The 23,045-nt window shown below is 46.4% G+C and overlaps 1 long non-coding RNA gene across 1 annotated transcript in view; it reads right to left on the minus strand.

The window, feature by feature from the left end:
- LOC136793717 (uncharacterized) overlaps positions 1–23,045 on the minus strand; it is a 45,716-nt gene that overhangs the window by 19,722 nt on the left and 2,949 nt on the right. The window contains exon 2 of the long non-coding RNA XR_010839337.1: positions 514–637. This is a non-coding gene — a long non-coding RNA (uncharacterized lncRNA). The remainder of the gene's footprint in view (positions 1–513; positions 638–23,045) is intronic.

The raw sequence follows: 23,045 nt of genomic DNA on the forward strand, positions 1-23,045 counted from the left end.
TTACATACCTTTTCAAGCTATTTGATATTTTTTATTATCATATTTTCATGTGCATGTATTAATTTTTGCAATAAAGAGTTGATTTATAAAAGGAAAACATGAAATATGAAAACATAATACAAGAAATACATATTTTATTACCAGGGAAGCAGTGGTTAAGATCTGGCTTAGAGGATCTAGGTTTGAATCCTAGTCCCACCAAATATTAGATGTTTGACTATAGGCAATTTACTCAATCTTTCTAATTCTCAGTTTCCTCCTCTGTAAAATGGGGCTAATAATCGTATCTACTCTGTGAGGTTTCAATCTTATAGTTTTCAGGGAAAGCTATTCATTAAATATATGAATAAATGGATTTAAGTTTCAATTTCTTTATACAATTTTCCTTGTAAGTAAATGCACAAATCATTTAAAAAAATTGTTAAGATCACGGATCTTGTTTTTCCCTTTAGAAAATGATAGAGCAAGATAATGAAAGCTCTAAATTCCAGGGATAGTGAGAGCCTTGTTTACCTGGGATGTTCCTAGAGGCTGTGGGGAGGAATTGCAGACAGCTGAACCTTGAGAGGTGAAGAGAATTTTTCTGGGCTGCTTGGTGAGGCCATCCCAGTCATGGGCAACGGTGAGGTCCAAGGGACTGAAGAAAGAATAGAAAACGTTAGTGAAGCAGTGACTAAACCAGTTTGACAGGAGTAGAAGTTTCCTCCAGAGGGCAATAAATGGAGACAAAGAGGTTGGAACCAGCTTGTTGAGGGCCTTGAAGGCCAAGCCAAGGATCTCGCACTGTGTCCCAGAGGCAATGGGAGGTACTGCAAGTGTGATAAGGGAGTGGTTTAGCTATCTATCACAGTGGAATAAATTATGCCCAAACATAGTGGATAAAACAACCATTTGTTATGCTCACAGAGTGAGATGTATCAGGGATTTGGACTAGGCACAGCAGAAACCATCTGTCCTTGCTTCCTAATGACGGGCTTTAGCTAGAAGACTGAAAATTGGTGGTGACTTGATGGCTGGGGCTGGAATCATCTGAAGTCTTGTTTACTCATATGTCTGCAGTTGATGCTGGCTGTTGGCTACGTCCCTGGTTGTGTCTGTCTGCCAGAACATGTACTCAAGGCCGCTCCATGTAGGCTGGGCTGCCTTGTAACATGGAGGCTGCGTTCTAAGGATTAGCATCCCAAGAGAGCCAGAAAGTAGCTGTAATACCTTTTCTAACACAGCTTTGAAAGTGATGCAGCATCTCTCCACAGATTCTGTCCATCAGGACAGTGGCAAAGTCTTGACCAATTAGTAAGGGAAGGAAAGTAGAGCCTATCTCTTGATGGAGGAACAGTATATGGAACCAAAAATCTTGTTGGGGCCATTTTTGCAAAATACAATCTGCTCTAGAGAGTGACATGGGAAAAGCCATTCATTCAAAACAAATATTTGTAGAGTGTCTGTTCTGTCTTAGGTAGCAGGCTAGAAGCCGGGGTTAGAGTGACAAGGAAAAAGAGACCTGATTCCAACCTGCTGGAGCTGACAGCTTGGTGGAGGAGGCTGACATTAATCAATTCATCATACCAAAAATTTCAACTGTGTAAGTCCTGGAGGGTAAGAGAGGGCTATGAGCTCATGTAACAGAGTGTGGATTTTACAGAGTCAGAGAGGGCAGGAAAGTTTCCCTTAAGGATGGCATGTTAAGGCTGAGAACTGAAGGATGATAGAAGCAGAGTAAGCAGAGTGAGAAGGAAGTAGGTTCTCTGTGTGAAGGTCCCATGGCAGGTGGGAGAAGGCATATGTGATGACTATTTGTATAGTCCTGATGAGAGAGGACAGTGGCAATGAGAATCAATAGCCATTTATTCTATTGAGAGAGAAATGTTGAAGGAAGAATCAGCCGACTGACTGTATATGGGGAACTTAGGAGAGGTGAAGGGTCAAAAGTTTCTACAAAGTTTCAGGTCAGGATGAGAACGAGGGTGATGTTACCATGAATGAGAGTCAAGAAGTCAGAACAGGGAACAATTTGGAGGCTAAGAAATTGTGTTCAGGTTGAGAGATGTTGAATTTGAGGTAGTGGTAGCATGAAATAACAGAGACAGGGGGAGGGAGTTGGTTTGTCTGAACAGGTAAGGGATGGAGCTACAGATTTTGGAGCTATTGATAGGAAACTGAGGGATGAAACCATAAGCATGAGTTATATTTTCAAGGGAAAGAGAGTAGATTGAGAAGGGCCTGAACTCCAGGGAATGCCCATGTTTAAAGGGAAAGAGGAAGAAGAAAGCCAAAGAAGGAGATGGTGAGAAAGGTCTGAGACAGAAGAACTGGGGTAGGGAGTCGTCTGGAAAGTCAAGGAGGAAAACATCTCAGGAGGAAGGGGTGATCCATGAAGCCACATACAGCAACCAGGGCAAGAAGAGTTAGCACTGAACAAGCCCATTTATGCCAAGCTGGGTGGTTTGGTACAGGCTTTTCCCAGGGACTGGAGACAGAAGGAGGCAAGTAGCGTAAGTCAGAGCAGAGATGGTGGTCAGGAAGTGGACATATGATGGGAGTGGCTTGAAAACTTTGTCAGTAAAAGGAGGGACCAAGCTATGGGCAGAAAGCACAGGTAGTCAGGTCAAGGATGCTGGACAAGATTGAGGGGACCTACTCTCATGAGAGAACAAGAGGAAGGAGCTGGAAGATGCTGGAACAGGAGCTAGGGTGTGTAGGAAGGCAATATCTTCAGGTCTTTGAATCTCTCTTTGTCTAAGGATTCCCTACTTACATTTTAGGGTGGTGACCCCAAAGGGTCATGGTTAGAGAAGACCCTGTCAGCTAGAGAGGCATGAACCCAGTAGAGATTACTTAATGTTTTATTTTATTTAATTTATTTTTAAGAGCATGGAATCTTAGCTTATTATTTTATTAAATCAATCCATTTGTTCTGCTCTGATCTGAATAAATCGAAGGCCTGTACCCACCCAACCCAAACTCTTCCCTCTTGTCCACCCCCAGTGTCTCCTTTGTTTTTGTTTGGTTTGGTTTTTTAAAAAATTTTATTGTAGTATAGTTGATTTAAAATGTTGTGTTCGTTTCAGGTGAATTAGTGTTTTATTTATTTATTTATTTTTCGTTGTGCCAAGTGGCTTGTGGGATCTTAGTTCCCCAACAGGGACTGAACCGAGGCCCCTGGCAGTGAGAGCACCGAGTCCTGACCACTGGACTGCCAGGGAATTCCATTGAATTAGTGTTTTAAATCCATGCCTGGCCAAGTAACTAATGTCAAATTATAGCTGGAAACCACTCATCTGTATAAAATTTTGCCTCAAGTTTCCCTTACAATTAAAAAAATTTTTTGAATGTTAAAAAACCCTCCAAAGACCTCTCCTATGCTCCCATCAGGACATTTACAACATCATTTTAAAATGTTTTATTCACATACTCCCCTCTCCTAGCTAGCTCCCATCTCTCCAGGCCAGGGCTTGTGTCTTATTTGTCTTGAATTCTCTCATACTATTCACAAGAAAGTTACAGATTTATTAAAAAAAAAGTATTCCTACAGAAGAATCTTCATTCAATTCTTTTAGTCAATCGCCATGAGTCTGTGCATAATCTCATTGGGAGATGATGTCAACATCTATATTTGAGGTTCTGAAGGCTTTGAAACAATGGTCAAATGACCCTCCTACCATGACAGCTTTCCCAGTCATCCCCCAATCCTGCCTGGCCCCCTGCTGAGCACTGTGGCATACAAAAGGTACTTGATACATGTGCTGTTTCCTTGGCTTGGACCACACTGTCCATGGACATGTCTCTGTAGTCATCCTTCACCTTTTACAGACCTTTGCTCAAACCTCTTTGGAGCAGCCTTCCCTGACCATTCAATTTTAAATCTCAGCACTCCCCATGCCCCTACACCTCCGACCCCCTTCTTAGCTTTATTTTTCTCCATTGCACTTATTGTCGTCCAATATTCTACACATGTTGCTCATTTGTTTTATTGTCTGTTCTTCCCTTCTAGAATGTGAGCTCCATGAAGGCATGGAGTTTTGATCTAGAGTGAAGGTATTTGGCTTGTAGTTGGTATAACAAAGGACCACAAACTGGGTGGCTTACACAACAGAAATTTATTGTCCCCTGAAACTGGAGACTAGAAGTTTGAAATCAAGGTGTTGGCAGGTTTGGTTCCCAACAAGGCAGTTACACACGTACAATCACAGTGACACAGATTCAGCGTCCAGGGCAAAGGAATCTTAATTCAGTTCAAGGAACAAATATCGATGACCAGCCAGCAAAGCCTAGACCCTGGGGATACAAAGATAAGCTAGCAACCTAGTAGAGGAGATGGGCATGTAAATAAAAGTTCAGCACCACAGGGAAAGTATCAAATGAGATACAGAGTTTGTCTCTATTTGTTTCTTAGTGAACGGGCTGCCGTTCACTAAGAACCAGAAATTTATAGTCTCACCATTCTGGAGGCCAGAAGTCTGAAATCAAGGTATTGGTAGGGTCATGCCCTCTCTGATGGCTCTAGAGGAGAATCAGTCCTTGTCTCTTCTAGATTTTGGTGTTTGCCAGTAATCTTTGGTGTTCCTTGGCTTGTAGATGGATACACCACTCCAGTCACATGACTACCTTCTCCCTTGTCTCCACATCATCTTCCCTCTGTAACTGTCTGTCTCTGCGTCTAAATTTCCCCTTTCTATAAAGAATCCCAGTCATTCTGAATCAGAGCCCACCTTAATGACCTCATTTTGACTTGATTGCTTCTGCAAAGATCACATTTCCAAATAAGGTCACATTCTGAGTACCGGGGATTAGGATATAGCTTGTGGTTTCGTTTTGTTTTGTTTAGTTTTTTTAGTTTTTTGTTTTTGGAGGGGGGATACAATTCAATCCATGACATTGCTCAGTGAGGGAGTGACTACCTCAAGGTGTGTGTATACATTGGATAGAAGGTTAAGGAAGGTTTCCCAGGGAGATGAAGGTAGAAGGAAAGGCATCCCAGGTAGGCAGAACAGCATGGAAAAGAAGACATAAAGATAGAGACTGGGATCCAAGGGAAGAAAGAACTGACCCCTCTTGGAGGTCCTACCTGTTGGGTTCACCCCCATAGCAGGTACTACACAGGTACCATCATTTCATTGACTCCTCACCACGTTGCCATTACTATCCCATTTGACAGATGAAAACTGATGTGTGGACATAGGAAGTAAATCGTCAGTGGTCAGACCACAGTGTGACACCACAGTGGAGATAAGAACTCACACTCTGGACCCTACGTCCAGGGACTTAACCTTAAAAATGACACGAAGTTGAAGGGTGCTCTCAGGCCGTGACTCCCAGGTGGAAGAATGTTTGGGGGCAGGAGTGCCTGATATCATTGCACGTGAATGGGAGCCTACTCCATGGGGTCAGACATCACAGGAAGGCCTTGGGCTGACCTCTGCATCTCCAGGGAAGCCAGCTGACCTTCTGGAGGCTTATGGATCCAAGCAGCCATGGAGATGGGGCTGAGTGATCACACCCCATCGCAGAACTTGGCTCAGTCTGCCTCCTTGGGAAGACAACCCTGTTCCTGATGAGAAAGCTAGCTCTTGATTTCCTGTGTGCCCATGGCCTTCAGGAAAACAGGGAGCAACCAGGAGGTCCTGACTCTCCTGCCTCTGTGCATTTGCCCAGGTGCTCACCCCTGCCCGCTGCCTTGAAAGTCCTAGTAAATACTCCGCGACTGCATTGAACAATCTAAAGTCCCATAGATGTAGTGAGAAAATCTCTGCCTTTGGAGGTGGAACATTGAGTTTGAACTTGGGTCCTCCTACTTACTGTGAGATCTTGGTCATGTCAGGTCTGACCCTCAATTTCCTCTTCTAGACATCGGCATAATAATACTTAATTCACAGTGTTGTACTGGGTATTGAATAAGATCAAGAAGCATTTTCTTACTTAAAAACTTTTGCACATCAAAGGAAACCATAAACAAGATGAAAAGACAACCCTCAGAATGGGAGAAAATATTTGCAAATGAAGCAACTGACAAAGGATTAATCTCCAAAATTTATAAGCAACTCATTCAGCTCAATAACAAAAAAACCAAACAACCCAATCCAAAAATGGGCAGAAGACTGAAATAGACATTTCTCCAAAGAAGATATACAGATTGCCAACAAACACATGAAAGAATGCTCAACATCATTAATCATTAGAGTAATGCAAATCAAAACTACAATGAGATATCATCTCACACCGGTCAGAATGGCCACCATCAAAAAATCTAGAAACAATAAATGCTGGAGAGACTGTGGAGAAAAGGGAACCCTCTTGCACTGTTGGTGGGAATGTAAATTGATACAACCACTATGGAGAACAGTATGCAGGTTCCTGAAAAAACTACAAATAGAACTACCATATGACCCAGCAATTCCACTACTGAGCATATACCCCGAGAAAACCATAATTCAAAAAGAGTCATGTACCACAATGTTCATTGCAGCTCTATTTACAAAGCCGGGACATGGAAGCAACCTAAGTGTCCGTCAACAGATGAATGGATAAAGAAGATATGGCACATATATACAATGGAATATTACTCAGCCATAAAAAGAAACAAAATTGAGTTATTTGTAGTGAGGTGGATGGACCTAGAGTCTGTCATACAGAGTGAAGAAAGTCAGAAAGAGAAAAACAAATACCGTATGGTAACACATATATATGGAATCTAAAAAAAAAAATGGTCATGAAGAACCAAGACGGGAACAAAGACACAGACCTACTAGAGCAGGGACTTGAGGATATGGGGAGAGGGAAGGGTAAGCTGTGACAAAGTGAGAGAGTGGCATGGACATATATACACTACCAAAAGTAAAATAGATAGCTAGTGGGAAGCAGCTGTATAGCACAGGGAGATCAGCTCGGTGCTTTGTGACCACCTAGAGGGGTGGGATAGGGAGGGTGGGAGGGAGGGAGACGCAAGAGGGAAGAGATATGGGGATATATGTATATGTATAAATGATTCACTTTGTTATAAAGCAGAAACTAACACACCATTGTAAAGCAATTATGCTCCAATAAAGATGTTAAAAAAATGCATTTTCTTAACATTAAAGTGCTATGTATATGAAAGTTATTCAGACTCCTCATAGAGCTAAATCAGATCATCTTTCCTGTAATTCTTTATCTTTTGAACAGAATCCTCTAAAATTGGGGTTCACAACCCATGCCTTACAGGCCAACACTGTCCTGTCTCCTGTGTTGTACAGCCCATAGGCTGAGAAAGACTTTTACATGTTTAAATGGTTGGGGAAAAAAGTCAAAAGTGGAATATTTCACAACATGTGAAAGTGATACAAAATTCAAATTTCCATGTCAATAAATGAAGCCTTATCAGGATATGGCCATGCCCGTTGGTTGATGTCTGTGGCTGCTTTCGTGTTACAAGGGCAGAAGTGAGCAGCTGCGACAGACACTGTACGTCTGCAAAGTCCCAAATATAGGCTAGTCCCATCTAGTCCTTTGCAGAAGAAGTTTGCTGCCCCTGCTCTAGAATAACAAAACTAAGCAAATAGAAACTCTGAGCCAAACCCCAATCTGTAAGCATTCATTCACATGGGCTACATGCACAGTCCTTAAATCTTTGGGTCTTTGAGACGTCAATATGGACCTGACTTCTTAGAGTCTGAGAGTAGCCTGAGTTGCTCATGGCTTGGGCTGAATTGACAAAGCTCCCAGCAGAGCCCTAGTGCAGGGCAGCCCCCAGATCTGCCCCGCAGGAGAGCTGCAGAGCCACACAAATCCAGTCCTGCCCACTGCACTTTAGCCATTGAAGTTGCCTCATGTCAGCTGCTGGAGGACTTCACCTAGTGAGAGATCTCTCATTTAGATATAATCACCTTTTTATATACATGTATCCATGTATATCCATGTAGCTCTCTGAATGCCTCTCTCGACCAGAGCTTTCCCTGATGATTGAAAAGAGCTAATCCAAAAAATGGCATGATCTCCTCTGAATGGCCTCAGTTTATTACCTGGACAAGCTCAGAGAGTTCCATCTTGAGCTTCTCTTTGTTGTAGCAACAGGTGCTCAGGGAGGGGGTAGGGGTGGATGAGGGAGAGGATGGGCTTAAATGCTGGAATGGGGTGAAAGGAGGGAGGCTGTGGAATGCTCTTTGGGGGGGAGCTTTAGAAATTGGATCAGCTTCACTAGTCTGGAATGGGCTGGGACAGAACCCTCGCAGGACTCAGAGGTGGCAGGTGACACCGGAACACTTCAGCTTTCTGAAAAATACTCCATGATGCACCTAAGTGTTGTGTGTTCTAAAGTGAGAGTCCTAAAAAAAATTCTAGGGGAAAAAAGATTCCAATGGAAGATTTACTTTTCTTTATATTTTGTGGTTCTGTATATAAATATCCCTATGTCTAAAGCCAATTTAGAGACCACTCCATCTACCTAGTCCTATCTGACAAGGCCTAGAAGGGTTCCATATGTCTCAAATGCTAATATTTTTTGAGGTATTATAATGTTTAAACATACTGTAAAACTTGGTATCGGGGAGTCTGGAGCTAAAGTTCAGAAAAAGCCATATAGTGTAGGGCAGGGGTCAGCAAAGTTTTTCTGGAAGGAGCTAGATGGTAAATAATACAGGTTTGCAGGTCATGTGGTCTCTGCTGCAACTATTCGACTCTGCTGTTGTGTAAAAGCAGCTACAGATAGTATGTAAACAAATGGTCCTGGCTGTGTGTCAATAAAACTTTATTTACAAAAGCACATGGCAGGCCAGATTGGGCCATGGGCTGCGGTTTGCTGCTCCCTGGTATAGAGTTTTATCCTGCTCTCTATTAGCATTCTCTGCTTTTCCCTATCGGATGCTAGAGCACAGAGAGTGTATCAGTTTACGGCAGGAGGAGCCCTGATGGGCCTAATGTGAGTTGAAGTTAGAGAAAGCAGAATCCAGGAGAAGAGGGGCAAGATACTCGGAGTCCGGGTGAGATGGTGATTGTCAGCAGAAGGAAGAGGAGGAGCAGGAGGGGAGGAGCTAGGCCTGCTTATTGGCAGAGCACCTGAATATAGATGCTGAGGTCGGGGTGAGCTGTAGGGGGAAGACATCTGGTTCCTTGAGCTGTCTAAACAATCTCAGTCTTCTGGGCTCCATGCAGCCCACTTCTACAATGGTTTCTGCTCTTTTTGGCTATCCCTGAGGTCTCCTGGGATTTCTGTCTCCTTTATCCCATCTATATAATTGTAAACTCCCAAATTTCTTCTCTCTCCAAAAGCTCTCCTATAATAACCCTGCCTCGTGATACCATCCCAGACTCATAGCATTCAGAATGAATTAGCCCTCCTCTATGTTTCTCTGGTCTGGCTATAAATTCCATAATAGTGCAAGTTATAGTTACGGCTTCCTCATTGCTCTGTTGTGAGATTTTCAAGTGTAAGTTCTATTTTACATTCCCAGTGGCTAGTTGGGGAAAAAATGCTTATCAAAGAAAGAAATACATAGGTACAAGAAGAAGTTAACTCAAAACCTCTCAATCTAGTGCCATCTTGCATGGCTTTTCAATTGTTTTGTTTACAATGTCCTCTTTCTCAGGAGGTTATACTGGTTGTAGTATACAACCTATGATTGCGTTATATTGTGGGTAGTATATTGTAAGTAGTAGAGTCACAAATGGCAGAATTTCCATAATCAATCCAGGCTATAAGGGGGCTTTGTTGATTCCTGTAACCACAGCAACGGGAGGCAGAGTACAGCTGGCCTCAGGGACAACTGGGAATGGGGAAAAGACAAGGGACAGGACTTTGTCCTTCTTGGTTTCTGTCCACCTGCCAGCTTTCACACCTTCTATCTTTATGCCAAGGAGGAACTGCCTTTTTTTTTTTTTTTCCTGAGGTCTGATTCAGAAAGTCTTAGGGAAGCATTTGCCTACCATATACCCAACCTGTGATCAGAGAGGCAGGTTTTCATCATTGGTAGTTCCTGGTAAAATATCAGGGGCATGGGGTGGGAGAAAGACACCCTGAAGGAAGGAGGGTGCATTTCTTAGAAACCAGGAGGAGGTGTGCCAGGCAGACAGAATGAGAGACACCACATCAGTGTCTCCCCTTCCTCAGTGCTTGATCCTGAACTGGGTAGAAACTCACATGGACAGATACGAGCCATTTTCCTTCCGAAGTACCACCGCTCATCTCTCGTTCAATTGCTCTCCAGACTGGGATTGCCAAAAACCTTTTCCAGAGTAAATGCAGCCCCTTCACGCTGATGGGTTAAGGACCCACCTTTTTCACAGACGTTATAGGATAGAAATGCTCCCATTGACTCTGCTCTTCCTTTCAAGTCCTTACGTGTTGAAGAAATGAGTCCCAACCATTCGCCATCCATTGAACACATATCTGTCCAGCATTAGTTTTTTATTTTTATTTTTTGTCTTTTTCCTTTTTTAATTATGAAATGCCTCAAACATACAAAGTGATATAATGAGTAGTATAATGAACACCCTTGAAACTGCTACTCAACTAAAGTATAACAATAGAAATAGAGTTTGTGAACCCTCTCCAATGGTGGTTTCTTTCTTTCCCATCACCCAGAAGCAGTAACTATCCTAAATTTGGCAGCACTATTTTTTAATTAATTTTTTTAGAGCAGTTTTAGGTTCACAGCAAAATCGAGTAGAAAGTGCAGAGTTTCCATCCAGCTTTTCATAGGCTATAGCATGATCAGCTTCTGTTGAAGTCAGCTCATTTGTTCTACCCAGCAACTCTGTGAGGTATGGATGTGTTCTCATCTGCGCTTTCAGATAAGAAGAAGGCCTAGAAAGGTAAAGGGGCTTGATCAAGACCTCAGGGTTTTGAGGGGCCAATCTGGGATGTTACTGTTATTTTTGTTGGACACTTTCAAAGAGCCGAAGATTCCAAGGCAGGAAGGGCTGACTCTTTGATTATAGAATTCTCCACACCCATATTTGATGCAGAGAGAAATAGCATAGATCTCGAAAGGTTTTCAAAACCCTGAACTCAGCAAACAGTCAGATTGTTTGCCCAAATCCGTTCAAGTCGTCAAACTTGAGCCACCACAGTGTCCCTGGAAGCGAGTCTGGCAATTCAGTTTAGTGGTGGGGATCTGCTGTGTGGTCCCCTCTGAAACCCAGATTTGGATACTCTGACCCCTTCCATGCTCATTTCATTTGCACTGAACAGCAAAGTCCCTGGAGGGAAAGGTGCCAGGGACAGGGGGAGGTGGCTGGCAGGGCTCCCCAGATGCCCCCAGGTGGTCTCTTCCAGGGCTAGTTCTCATGCTTGAAGGAATCTCATGGCTCAGCCCATGAGGCCCGCAGGGCTACACTACCAGTCTCTTCTTTCCTTGGCTTCAGTGCCTCCCAGCCCTGTTCTCTTGATATTAGGGTGTATATGACTGGGAAGTGGAGACTGGGGCAAGGGAGGGGCCAGTCGAGTGGAGTGGGTGGCTGGTAATATTTTCCAGGTCTTTCTAAAACGTCTGCCTTCCCTTAATGGATACAGAAGTGAGCCTGCCAACTGACTATTCCGACTGCAAGATTGGTTACTGCTTACATCATCTGGGCAGCCAGACTGGGGATGGGGTGCAAGTGAAGTGGGGAGAAACTGAGCAGGGATCAACTCAGCCCTGAGTGAATTGACAGACGATGGTGGTGGTGATCAGGTGACCTTTTTCCCGAGCACGGGGCTTAGAGAGTTGGAGAGGAGCCAACATTAGCGCCTGCATGAGGTGCTTGGTAGCTGCCCCACCCTTTACCAGCATTTTAGTTCCATTTCATTCCACTCTATGCCACTCCATCTTAAGAGGTTTGATTGAGAATTGAATATCCCAGGAATACGTTAGTGAAGAAGTGATATCAAGACAACTAGGATGAACCAGGCTCAAGGTACTTAGTGGTTTCTGACACCAGTCCTTTAGTGCTGCTTCCGAGTCTAATAAGTGGCTGGGCAGTTCTGCTGAATCGGACTGGGCTCTGTGGCTGGTGGGTCAGCCGGCTGGTCAGTGATGGCCTGGACAGCCACAGCCCTTCTCCACATGCCCTCTTATCCTCTCCTGGGCTAACTTGGGCTTGTTCATGTTCGGGGGCAGGCTTCCAAGGAAGTAGGGGGCAGCACACAAAGCCTCTGGAGGTCCAGGCTTGGAACATATGTGAAGTTGTTTCTGGCCACATTCTACTGACCAAAGCAAGTTACAAGGCCAGCCTGGATTGAAGGGGTGGGGGGAGGGACTCCACCTCTTGAAGGGGGAAGCGGCAGAGAATTGGAGACGTTTTCGTCCTCTACCTTAGACACATGCGCCGTTATTATGGACGGAAGACTGATAATGCTCTATTATTGCTCTTATCACAAACTGCTAGGATGGAGGAGTATATTCTGATAGTGGTGGGTGGGGTGGGAAGGAGTTCGGAGAAAAGTTCACAGAGAAGAGAACCTTGAAGGATGAATAGTATTTCAACAAGAGCAGAAATACACACCGATTTCGCTTCCTTTTGTATTGTTTCTCTTGTCAAAATCTGGACCCTGGACCCACCAGCTACCACCACTCTTCTGATTGCAAGGATTCCATCAGTGACCTGGGGTTGGGAGGGGGTGGATATCATCTCTGCCCCCTGCATCTGGAGACAAGAAAGGCTCCAGAAAGCCCTGCTGGTCATTAGAAAAAGGGAGATTCCTTGACTCATGTTTTTGCCAAATTGTTGCATTTCTCTCCTATCTCTCATCTCTTCTTGAGTTCTGTCCCTATTTCTCTATCTTTCTCCCACTGTGATTTCTGATGGGATGGGTCACTGGAAGTCAGCAAGGAAAAGATAAATAAAAATTGCTTTCATTCCATTGCCAATGGAAAACAAATAAATTTGTTTCTCTTCTTTTGTGGTGGGATCATGCAGACTGTCCTTGCACTAGCACGTGAAGAGCTTCGCCCAGTGCCGGGGGCAGAGTAGGTGGGTTGGTAAGTGGGTGAGGGCAGCAGTAGCAGTTGCTGTAACTATTATACCTAATGAGTCTTTGGAGCAGAAACATTATCTGAGCCGACCTCTCCTGCCCTAGCAGAATTGCTGGCATGCTTGACCAGTATGATCATTAAGAACAAACAAATAAACAACTTTGTGTCTGAGCAAATGCTTGGGGAACTCCCTTCCACTAAGACAAAATAATTAAATAAATAAATCCCACAGGGAATCTCTCTGGGGCTGATCATCGTCTGGTGAAGTCCTTGGACATCACTTCCTGCTTAAGGATGATCCCCACCCCACAGTCACCCTAGCACCAGCTAGAAAAGACAAGAGTAATCCTTTTTTGGTGGTACGCGGGCCTCTCACTGTTGTGGCCTCTCCTGTTGCGGAGCACAGGCTCCGGACGCTCAGGCTCAGCGGCCATGGCTCACGGGCCTAGCCGCTCCGTGGCATGTGGGATATTCCCGGACTGGGGCACGAACCCATATCCCCTGAATCGGCAGGCGGATTCTCAACCACTGCGTCACCAGGGAAGCCCAGGCTCTTTTCTTATGTTCCCAATCGCTGTGGCCAGGACTACTTCTGCAAAGAGAGGGGTGATGCCCTCTAATCCTGGCTTGTCTATTCTCTGCCTCTGCCCTGCCTTTGAAGTTCCCAGGGGCCTCGTGTTTCCTTAGGTACTGATAATGGAGGGGGCTGGGGTCTTTGGTGGGACTTCACTTTGTTCCCAATCTGGAAGATGTGGCCAAGGGTGGGGTGCGAGATGGGAGCTGAGGCAGCCCTGGCTACCTCTGTTCATACATGGGTATCAGATCTCCTTCTTCAGAGTTCTTCATGACACCAGCGATGTCTAAATCTGAAATGTTTGGTTACAAGGAGCAGAAATGTAACTCCAGTGAGCTTAGACAAATGAGACATTTATTCCAGAACTGGGCAGGACACTGAAGTGCTCATAGAAATAAAGGAAGAGCTACAGAAATGGAAACCGGGCAGGACACTGTGGGGCTCCTGGGCACGGAAGACTTTCCGTCCCCGTTTCTTGTTTGTAGGGAATAAACCCCAGATGCCATGACCTTCCCTAGTTCCAAAGGACAGATTTGAACAGTTGCTAATCAGGGAAGGGAGGGGATACAGAGATAAGGGAGGAGCAGCCAAGAAACAATAAAGCAGCCTTGGGGCAGAGTCCTGGTTCCCACTCAAGGGATACACATAACAATATCTTTGAGCTCTTTACAGAACGAAAACCCCCAACAAATAGAAGATGTCAGCATTCTTCATTCCAGAGAAGACCACCTGAGGCCAGACTAAAGGAACCAGAGAAGCACATCAAGAGATTTCCTGAGACCAGATTAAAAGGGTGCAGGTCCTGCACACACCCTAATCTTACCAGCAACACCGCCCTTGAAACGTTGCTATAAAACTCCTCTCCAAATCCTCCCAGGTTGGGACACAGTTTCAAGGCATGAGCTTTCTGTGTCCCCCTTTGCCTGGCAAGGCAGTAAAGCTATTCTTTTCTACTTCACCCAAAACTCTGTCTCTAAGATTTGATTTGGCACCAGTGCACAGAGGCTGAGTTTTCAGCATCAAAATCAGGACCTGTCTTCATCACTGTTTGCCCATCTCTGCTTCTCTCTGACTGTTAGTTAATTGTGACCACTTCCCAGAGGCTTTCTTCTCTTGGTAAGTACGTGACCACCAGCAGTCCCCACTTAGCAAATTCTGCAGAAGGAGGGTGACTTTTTTTTTTTTTTTTCCCCTGTAGTATTCTTAGTTCAATCTTAGGGAAGAGTTATAAGTTTCCCTACTTGGTTTATATGTCACTGTTGCCTGAACATGGGCACTAGGCTTCATGAGCCCTCAGACATTTCCCTATTCCTCTATGTAGGGCTTTGGGTCCTGGCACCAGAAGAAAGACGATAAGAGTGTTTGCTGAACAGATCACGACCAATAAGTGCACCCACAAGCACAGGACTTTAGGAGATACACTCTTTCCATAGTTGGCAGAACCCATCAAAGTCTTTGCTGTCTACTCTTCCTTTGAGGGACTAATTGGCGTAACCTAATAATTGTTCTGTCCCCCATTGGCAGTGGTTGGTTTAGGCCCAAGCATGTGATGTAATTCTGGCCAAAGCAGTATAAAGAGACAGCAAGAGGAAGACTTCAGAGAAATGTTGCTGTTCTAAAGAAGGGTAATCTCTTTCACTGGCCACTATCCCATCTGCAGAGGATGCCTGGAGCTATTGGGCCAGAATGCAGCTATGAGGACCCAGTCAAGGTTGAGGCTGAGATGCTGAGAAAGACAGAGCAGCATGGAGTCAGGTCCTTGAGGACCTGGTTGAGCCAGAGAGGCAACTAACCTGGGAACCACCCTCCCCAAGGGCATATTGTTTATGAGAATACATTTTCCCTCTTGTTTACGCGAATACATTTTCCCTCTTGTTTACGCCGGTGGTTTTCAAAGTACAGTCCCTGGACTAGGATTATCAGCGTCCCTTGGGAACTTGTCAAAAATGCAAATTCTTGGGTTTCACCCAGACCTATGGAATCAGAACTTCTGGGGGTGGGGGGTTTTAAGGGCCCTCCAGGTGGTTCTGATACGTGCGAAACCTTGAGAACCACCATTTAAGCCATTTGGAGCAGAATGGAGGTGGAGAGGTGTTATTCTGTTTACTCTCAGCCAAAATATTCTAACTGCCTTCATCAGATAGACTTCATCAGATAGCGGGTCTCGATAGGCCGTAGGATCATCCTAACTGCACCCTCGTATTTCACACCTGGGACTGGGCGTAGGGAGGAAGCATAAGAAAGAGTGTTGTCTTTCTGCTGTGACGCTGCTCGTGGAGCCTGGCTGCCTCCTTTTTTGGAGCCTTTAATTGCATCGTTTGTTATTGCCATCATAAGACATCCTTACTTTCCCTTACTTTGCTATGGGGGCTACATGGAGTGAGTCACACAGACTCTTTCCCTGATGACTTTAATCTCAAGACGCCTGCATCAGTCAGGGTCCTGGCAGGAACCAAAAGGCTCGAAGCGGGAAGTCAGAAGAGAGTTGAATAAAGGGACTGTTTCTAAGTGTGGCAAGGACAAAGGGAGCTCAACCAGAAAGAGTGTAAGGTCCCAGAGCTAGTGACAGCATCACTACCCCCAGGCCGATAACGGAAGGAGAGAGCACAATGGCTAGAACACAGAGAGGGTAGCTGTCATGGGCTGAGTGGTGGCTCCCCAAAGATACATCCACATCCTAATCCCTGGAACCTGTGCCTGTTACTTTATTTAGAAAAAGAGTCTTTATGAATCTATGTAAGGGTTTTTTTTTTTTTTTTTTTTTTTTTTGCGGTATGCGGGCCTCTCACTGTTGTGGCCTCTCCCATTGCGGAGCACAGGCTCCGGACGCACAGGCTCAGCGGCCATGGCTCACGGGCTCAGTTGCTCCGCGGCATGTGGGATCTTCCCGGACCAGGGCACGAACCCGTGTCTCCTGCATCGGCAGGCGGATTCTCAACCACTGCGCCACCAGGGAAGCCCTATGTAAGGGTTTTGAGATGAGGAGATTATCTTGACTTACCCATTGGGTCCTAAACCCAATGATGTGTCCTTATATAGGAAGGGCAGAGGCAGATCAAGACAGACAGCAGAGGAGAAGACAGAGTGCGGAGGAGGCGGTGTGGCCACAGAGACAGAGACGCGTGATGGGGCCACGTGTCCAGGGGGCCTGACAGTGCTGGAGGCTGAGAGGCAGGGCAAAGAGCCTCCCTGGAGCATCCCCAGGGAGCGTGGGCCTGCCAACACGCTGGTTCCAGACTTCTGACCTCCAGAACTGTGAAAGAGAAAGTTTCTGTCGTTTTACACTACCAAGTTTAGAGTGATTTGTTACAGCAGCCCCAGGAAATGAATACGGTTGCTCTATGGAGAGGACTGCATTGCTTCTTCTGCAGAGAAGCTGGGTCAACCTGAGAGAGTGCAGCAAGGAGAGACATGAGGCTGGTCTCTCACTTTTTTCATTGTCTTTGACCTCCAGATGGTGCCTCCCACCAGCCTAATCCAGCTGAAAACCATAGCACATGAGACCCCTTGATATGGTCCATCGGAGTCGGCCCCCCGTGACTCAGAGCAGGGTGGAGAAGGCTGGAGAGAGGCTCTGGAGGGGCAGAGGAAGCCGCCCAGCACAGACACAACTACGGTCAAAGCACAAATGAATCATAACCTCTGAACAGACCTGGAGGGATAAGGTCCAAACACATACATGAGACAAATGTGGCAAGAATTCATGCTTGGTGAAGTTAGAGAAAAACAACAACATTCATCTGGAAAAAGTAGCCAGAAGAAGCAGAAATTCTAGTGATGTTTACGTAGTGGGACAAAGAAGGCTGGATGCCCTGTGGGTGAAGTGGTGATACTTAGAAGATAGCTAGAGATGATAGTGGGATAAGAGTATGGAAGGTGTGTTGAACAGCAGGTACTTAAGAAGAGTGGGGAACAGGATGGAGAGACGGAGGGATTGGGGAACTACTATGGTACCTAATGGAGGATTTTGATATTTTTATAAATTTCCAGCATTGTGGTTTAATCAAAAGTAGGGTCACTGTTGTCCCATTTAGGGCCCTAACTATCCCTTCTACTGACAGGTGAGGACAACCCCTTAAGACCTAGCCTCAAAGCCCCAGGGAGTTCTGCCTCCCAGAAAGGTGGCTGAGTGTCTGTGCCATTTGGATGAGGGGGCCCAGGGCCAAGAGGATAGACCCACAGCATGTCCTGGGTTCATCTGCTCAGAAGGAAGTTGCTAGGCAGGGTCTGGGGACAGGGCTGGGCTGGATCCATCACAACCACTGCCCTCTGTGGCCCCGGGTCATGTCTTTTGTGTTTTTTGTGCCTCAGTACCACAGGAAGAATGAGGCTAGCTCTATCTTGAAAAGAACAAATAATGGTCAATAAACCAAGCGAAATAAATAACAACCAGGGATTTACCAAACGACACAAAATTATCTAATTACAAAACAAGAAAGAAAAACAAAAGGCTAGGGAGGGGAGTGAGGAAACATCACATGGGGGCTACAGAGGGATTAAAGGAATCTAGATTTATGAGCAGGAGAGAAAACTGGCACTCCCTCTCCCACTTCTTAACAAGGTTTGCTTCCCTCCTGCGGATGCTCAAAGAGAGAGGGCTGTCTATATGGCTCCTTTGCTCCGACTGCTGAGGATTTGGTCTGAGGAATTGTTTTCAAGCCTGTGAACCGTTTGGCAGGCTCTGGTCTGTGATATCTCCTTATGCACCGAGTAAGGCACAAGCTACAACAACAACAACATACAAATTTGTTGGTCAGTTGCCAAATGCCCCTGAGTCAGAGGGGTGGGTATCTGACCCCTGGAAGGTCCTGCAGCCTGCGGAGTCGTTCTTGTATGGCGCATGTTTCATTGTGTGCAGAGACTATCTCTAAAATACACAGAGAACCAGAGGATTCATAGTAGCTTGCATTTGTAGTGTGTGTGTGTGTGTGTGTGTGTGTGTGTGTGTGTGTGTGTGTGTGTGTGTGAGTGTGTGCGTGTCACTGAATGTATCTGTGGGCCTGTGTGTGATGCTGGGCCAGCAGAGGTGGACACACTTCCATGCACGAGCCAGGGCCCTGGACTGGTAGCCTGGAGATGTACGTGTGGGCGTGAGGGTGAGCTGACCTGGAGTCCAGTCCCAGGGCCTCTGGGGGCCTGTCGCCTGCAGGGCTCATTATAGAGGAGACCAGGTGCTTGGAGTGTCCCCAGAGCAATACAGAGTGCAGTCATGAGTTTGAAAAATATTCCTGCGAGAGATATAAATAAAGACTCCAAGCCCAAAGCCATGGTTTAAGAAAGCCATCCTTAAACACAGGATAATTTATAGCCGCAGCTCTCCTGTCCTGAGAATGACTCAGCTCTCCTAGCCCAACCAGGCCCAGCCTGCTCCAGTAACCTTTGGGTTTGGCTGAAAGGGAAGTGCTAAAGAGAGAGAGCTCTAAGGAATCCGGTGAGCTAACCACCCGGCTACCAGGCTGTCCCTGCTGTGTTCCCCTCCTTTCTTCCTTTTGGGAAAACTCCAGCCACACAGGGATGGTCAGACCCTGGAAGCTGAGAAACAGGACGCGTGGGTATTCCCAGCTGGCTGGCCCCTGGGAAGCCTCTGAGACAGATGCCTGTCTACCTCTGGGATCTGGTGGGTTCTGGTACCCACACAATGGGCCAGTCTTCCTCTGGGAGGCATGGTCTCAACATAGGCCCGAGTAGAACTGGAGAGTTATTCTCAGTCATAGAGACTCTTGAGCCCCACAGAAAGAATAGAAATGAGAGTACGTGTCCCTTTTATTAAAAAAATGACTTACCCAAGTCAAGTGCCAAAAATGGGCTGAGAAGAGGGGCAGATAAGCTTCATCATGGTGGTAAATGTGTGAGGGAACGGTCAGACCGAACAGGGTTAGTTTCTAATTCTCTCTCCCCCGCACTGCCAGCCCCCCTTCCTTCATGATATTTTTAGCAGACTCTTCAGCCAACCTCGTGGAAAGAGACAAATGCAAGTACAGAGAGTGCTTATCAAAACCCATGGATGTTTCTTTTTCTCTTTCTTCTTTTTCCCTTAAAAATCTTCCAGGAGCGGGGGAAAGGACTGGAAGTACTTGAAGGTCTTTTTAGCCCCACGCCTCACCCCAGCTTGGATTTCGAGAATATTTCAATGTCAAGGCCAAGTGCCTGACCGTCCAAGTGTAGAAAAAGAAAAACCTCCATGCTGGACTATTTTAAAAATAGTTAAGCTCTTTGATTAAATGGCTAAACAGCCCTTGAATCAAGTGTTCTCTTCTCTAGCAGATGATTTTGTGTAATTGGCCTAATTTTAACCTAGGTCCCCACGTATCAGGAATGTAATCCTTGCTGAACAGATGAACAACTCCTTAAATCTGTAACTAGGTGTCTTCTTGTCTTCTTTCAACATACATTTAATAAGTCATTCTGTGTGTGTGTGTGTGTGTTTGTGTGTTTCTTCAGATGTGTGTCTGCAAAGGGGGTTGTTAAAGATCTAAGTGAGGAGGAGCTGGGGTGCGATGTGAGGTGAAGCCCAGAGCATCCTGTACCTCAGGGTAGGGTGGTCAAGAGGTCAGACCTCTGAGCAGGGCAGAATCCTTGGTGCCCAGTCTCTGCTGTGTGCAGGACTTATTTCTAAAATATCCAGAAGGGGCGGCACTAGGCTGGCCCCTGGGTATTTATTGCTGTACCTAGTGTTTATTTGTAGTCCAAAAGGTTTTCTTTATTTTATGTATGATCAATAACCACTTTTAAAGAGAAGGAAATTTCTTCTTCCAAGAAGGAATTTTCAAGTCAGCCAACTTAAAACACACATACACACACACACACCCCTCCCCCCAAATCTACACACACTGACTTTATAAATGATAGAAAGCAGAGGACCTTGGTAGCTGCAGTACTAAAACCACACAATTCTGGCCTGGCCTGGCCTGGTCACGTTGGAAATGCAAGGAGCCTCCTTCCGATGTAGCTCAGTCTTTTGAAGTCTGTTCTCTGTCCACTGCCTCCTCTTCTTTCTGATTTCTCCCTTTGGGAGTCTTTTTGCATCATCCCCCAGTTTCTAAAGGCCCCCTGCTCTTTTTGATTTTATTGGAGTATAGTTGCTTTACAATGTTGTGTTAGTTTCTGCTGTACTATGGAGTGAGTTAGCTATATGTATATCTATATCCCCTCCCTCTTGGACCTCCCTCCCAGCCCTCCATCCCACAGATATAGGTCATCACAGAGCACCGAGCTGAGCTCCCCGTGCTATATCGCAGGTTCCCCCTAGCTCTCTATTTTACACACGGTAGTGTACATATGTCAACCTTAATCTCCCAATTTGTCCCACTCTCCCCTTCCCCTCCTGTGTCCACATGTCCGTTCTCTACGTCTGTTTCTGTATTCCTGCCCTGGAAATAGGTTGATCTGTACCATCTTTCTAGATTCCAAACACATGCGTTAATATACGGTATTTGTTTTTCTCTCTTTTAGTCACCTGTCTTTTCACGTTATCAAAATAAGAGGCTGCCATGATTGAAGGTAAGTGTGGACTGATCGGCACATACGGATTGATCAACACATATAGATTGATTATTAGACGCCGGAAGAGCAGCAACCCAGTCCTCTCATACTGATTGAGAATTAATCGAATATAATAATTGTTAAGGAAGAGCTGGAGAGAAATTCCACAAGCCCACCAGATAGGAACCTGGAGGTGGCACCGAGGTGGGGTCAGGCCAATCTTCCTGCCCTTTGCTATCTGGTCACTCTGTTGGATTAACACTAGTGTGTATTTGGTTAGGCTGTCGGTGGTTTCTTCTACTCTCTTTGGAATAATCCACACACCTGGCTGGGCTCCCCGGATGTCATCTGCTTTCTGAAGGTCTCAGCCACCAGGCAGAGTAGCCCAGCAGTCTTTGGTTCTGAAGGTTAGGGGGAGGCCCTTTGGTAAGAAGACCAGCCTTGGATTTCTGGTTTCTCTTCCAGAGACAGAGAGGCCCCTTCGGTTGCGTTTGCAGAGTTAACCCCGGAGGCTCGCCCTGTGCACACACTCTGATCATCTGCAGCTCTCGGTGAAACACTTCAAAGATACAGGACCCATCGTGGGTGCAACAGGGGTCTCCTAGAGCCCAAAAGATACAAACCTCCAGTCCCACGGGTTAAGATTGGAAGGAAGACAAGTACACATGCATATCTGCTGCTCAAAGGAAAGGGACCGTGCGTGTCCTCATACAGCGATGGGATGGCCTTTGGCCCGAAGCAGCACAATTCTGATCTGACAGACTCGTAAAATGGGCTGCTCCTGTGGATCGCGGCCCATGCCGAGGTCATGGGAGCGTACACATGGCTACCCTGGGAAAGGAGGATCTGTAGGCTCTGGAGAGAATTCAGGGGAGTGCAGACAGAATTCAGAGGAGTGCAGACAGGAGGAGGTGGAGAGAAGAGAGGGAGTGGCCCACCTTTCCACTCCAGCCTCCCCGCCCCGCCCCTCCCCTAAGGCAGAAGCCAAGGGCAGGGGCCAGACCAGAGCCAGCTGATTCTGTGGCTGTTTATACCCTGTAACCGGAGCCTGTTCCTGCGAGGCTGCCTAACAGCTGCAGAGATAAGGGGATGGGCCGTCACTTCCAGAGACTGGGTGACCTGTGCTGGCGCCCACCTCGGGGGTGGGGGGGGGGGAGGGGGGGCAGCTTATCCTGATCATTTTCCCAAGCCACGGGGTGGGAGTGGGAAGAGGTGGGGCTGGCTGCTAACTGCTGCCCAGGTGGCCAGGGTGACCTTCCCAAATCCGGAGTGAATCTTCGAGCTCTATATTGGACTTACTCCTGTGCTCTCTCCAACCCCCCTGTCTCCCCACGGGGTTGCTTTCTGCAAGGTCAGGGGAGGTGAGAGAGGAGTTCTGCATGTAGCATGGTTTGTTTTCCTCCCTCTTTATCTTTGTCATCACAGAAACAGAAAAGAACACGTGGTGAAGCTCTGGGTCAGGCAAAATTTCTAGATTCCGTTGCCAAACACATCTTTCAGGCCACAGCCCTGCTCTCCTTGCCCCCATCCCGGGCCTCCCCTCCAAGGTTAGCTTTAGTCTTGCCTCCCATCTCTGTCCTCTCAGCTCTCCAGGCAGTGTCAGGGACCTTCCTCCATTCGTCCCTTCCTGGACTCCCTGCAAGAAGTGGGGCTGGGGGGGGGGGAGTGGGCTCTCTCTGCCAGTGTCTGGTGACGTTGGGAAGCTTCAAACCAGACTCATCCTACTGGTCCTTCAGGGAGTGGGGTCCGACTCCCACCTTCCTTTCCATATCCTGATCCCTTGGGGGCAGGCTCCCTCCACCTCTACCCGCCGCCCCCTTCCTTTTTTCTCTCCCATTCTTGCCTCTCCAGCAGCTTCCTTTGACCGTCTCCAGCCCCCGGTCCTGGGTACCCCTTTGGAGCAGGTACTCATGGTGTTCTGGTTCTCAGTGTTCACACCTCTCAAGTATGAGATTTGGAGATGGTTAACATGTTCTTTGCTTTGGTCTCTTGTTCCCCTGCCACGTTGGCTCGTCTTGGAGCCCAGCGCTGGCCTGGCCCATGACCTGGGACACTCAGGGCTGCCC

This window comes from Kogia breviceps, chromosome 2, assembly GCF_026419965.1.
Source record: "Kogia breviceps isolate mKogBre1 chromosome 2, mKogBre1 haplotype 1, whole genome shotgun sequence".
Taxonomy (NCBI): domain Eukaryota; kingdom Metazoa; phylum Chordata; class Mammalia; order Artiodactyla; family Physeteridae; genus Kogia; species Kogia breviceps.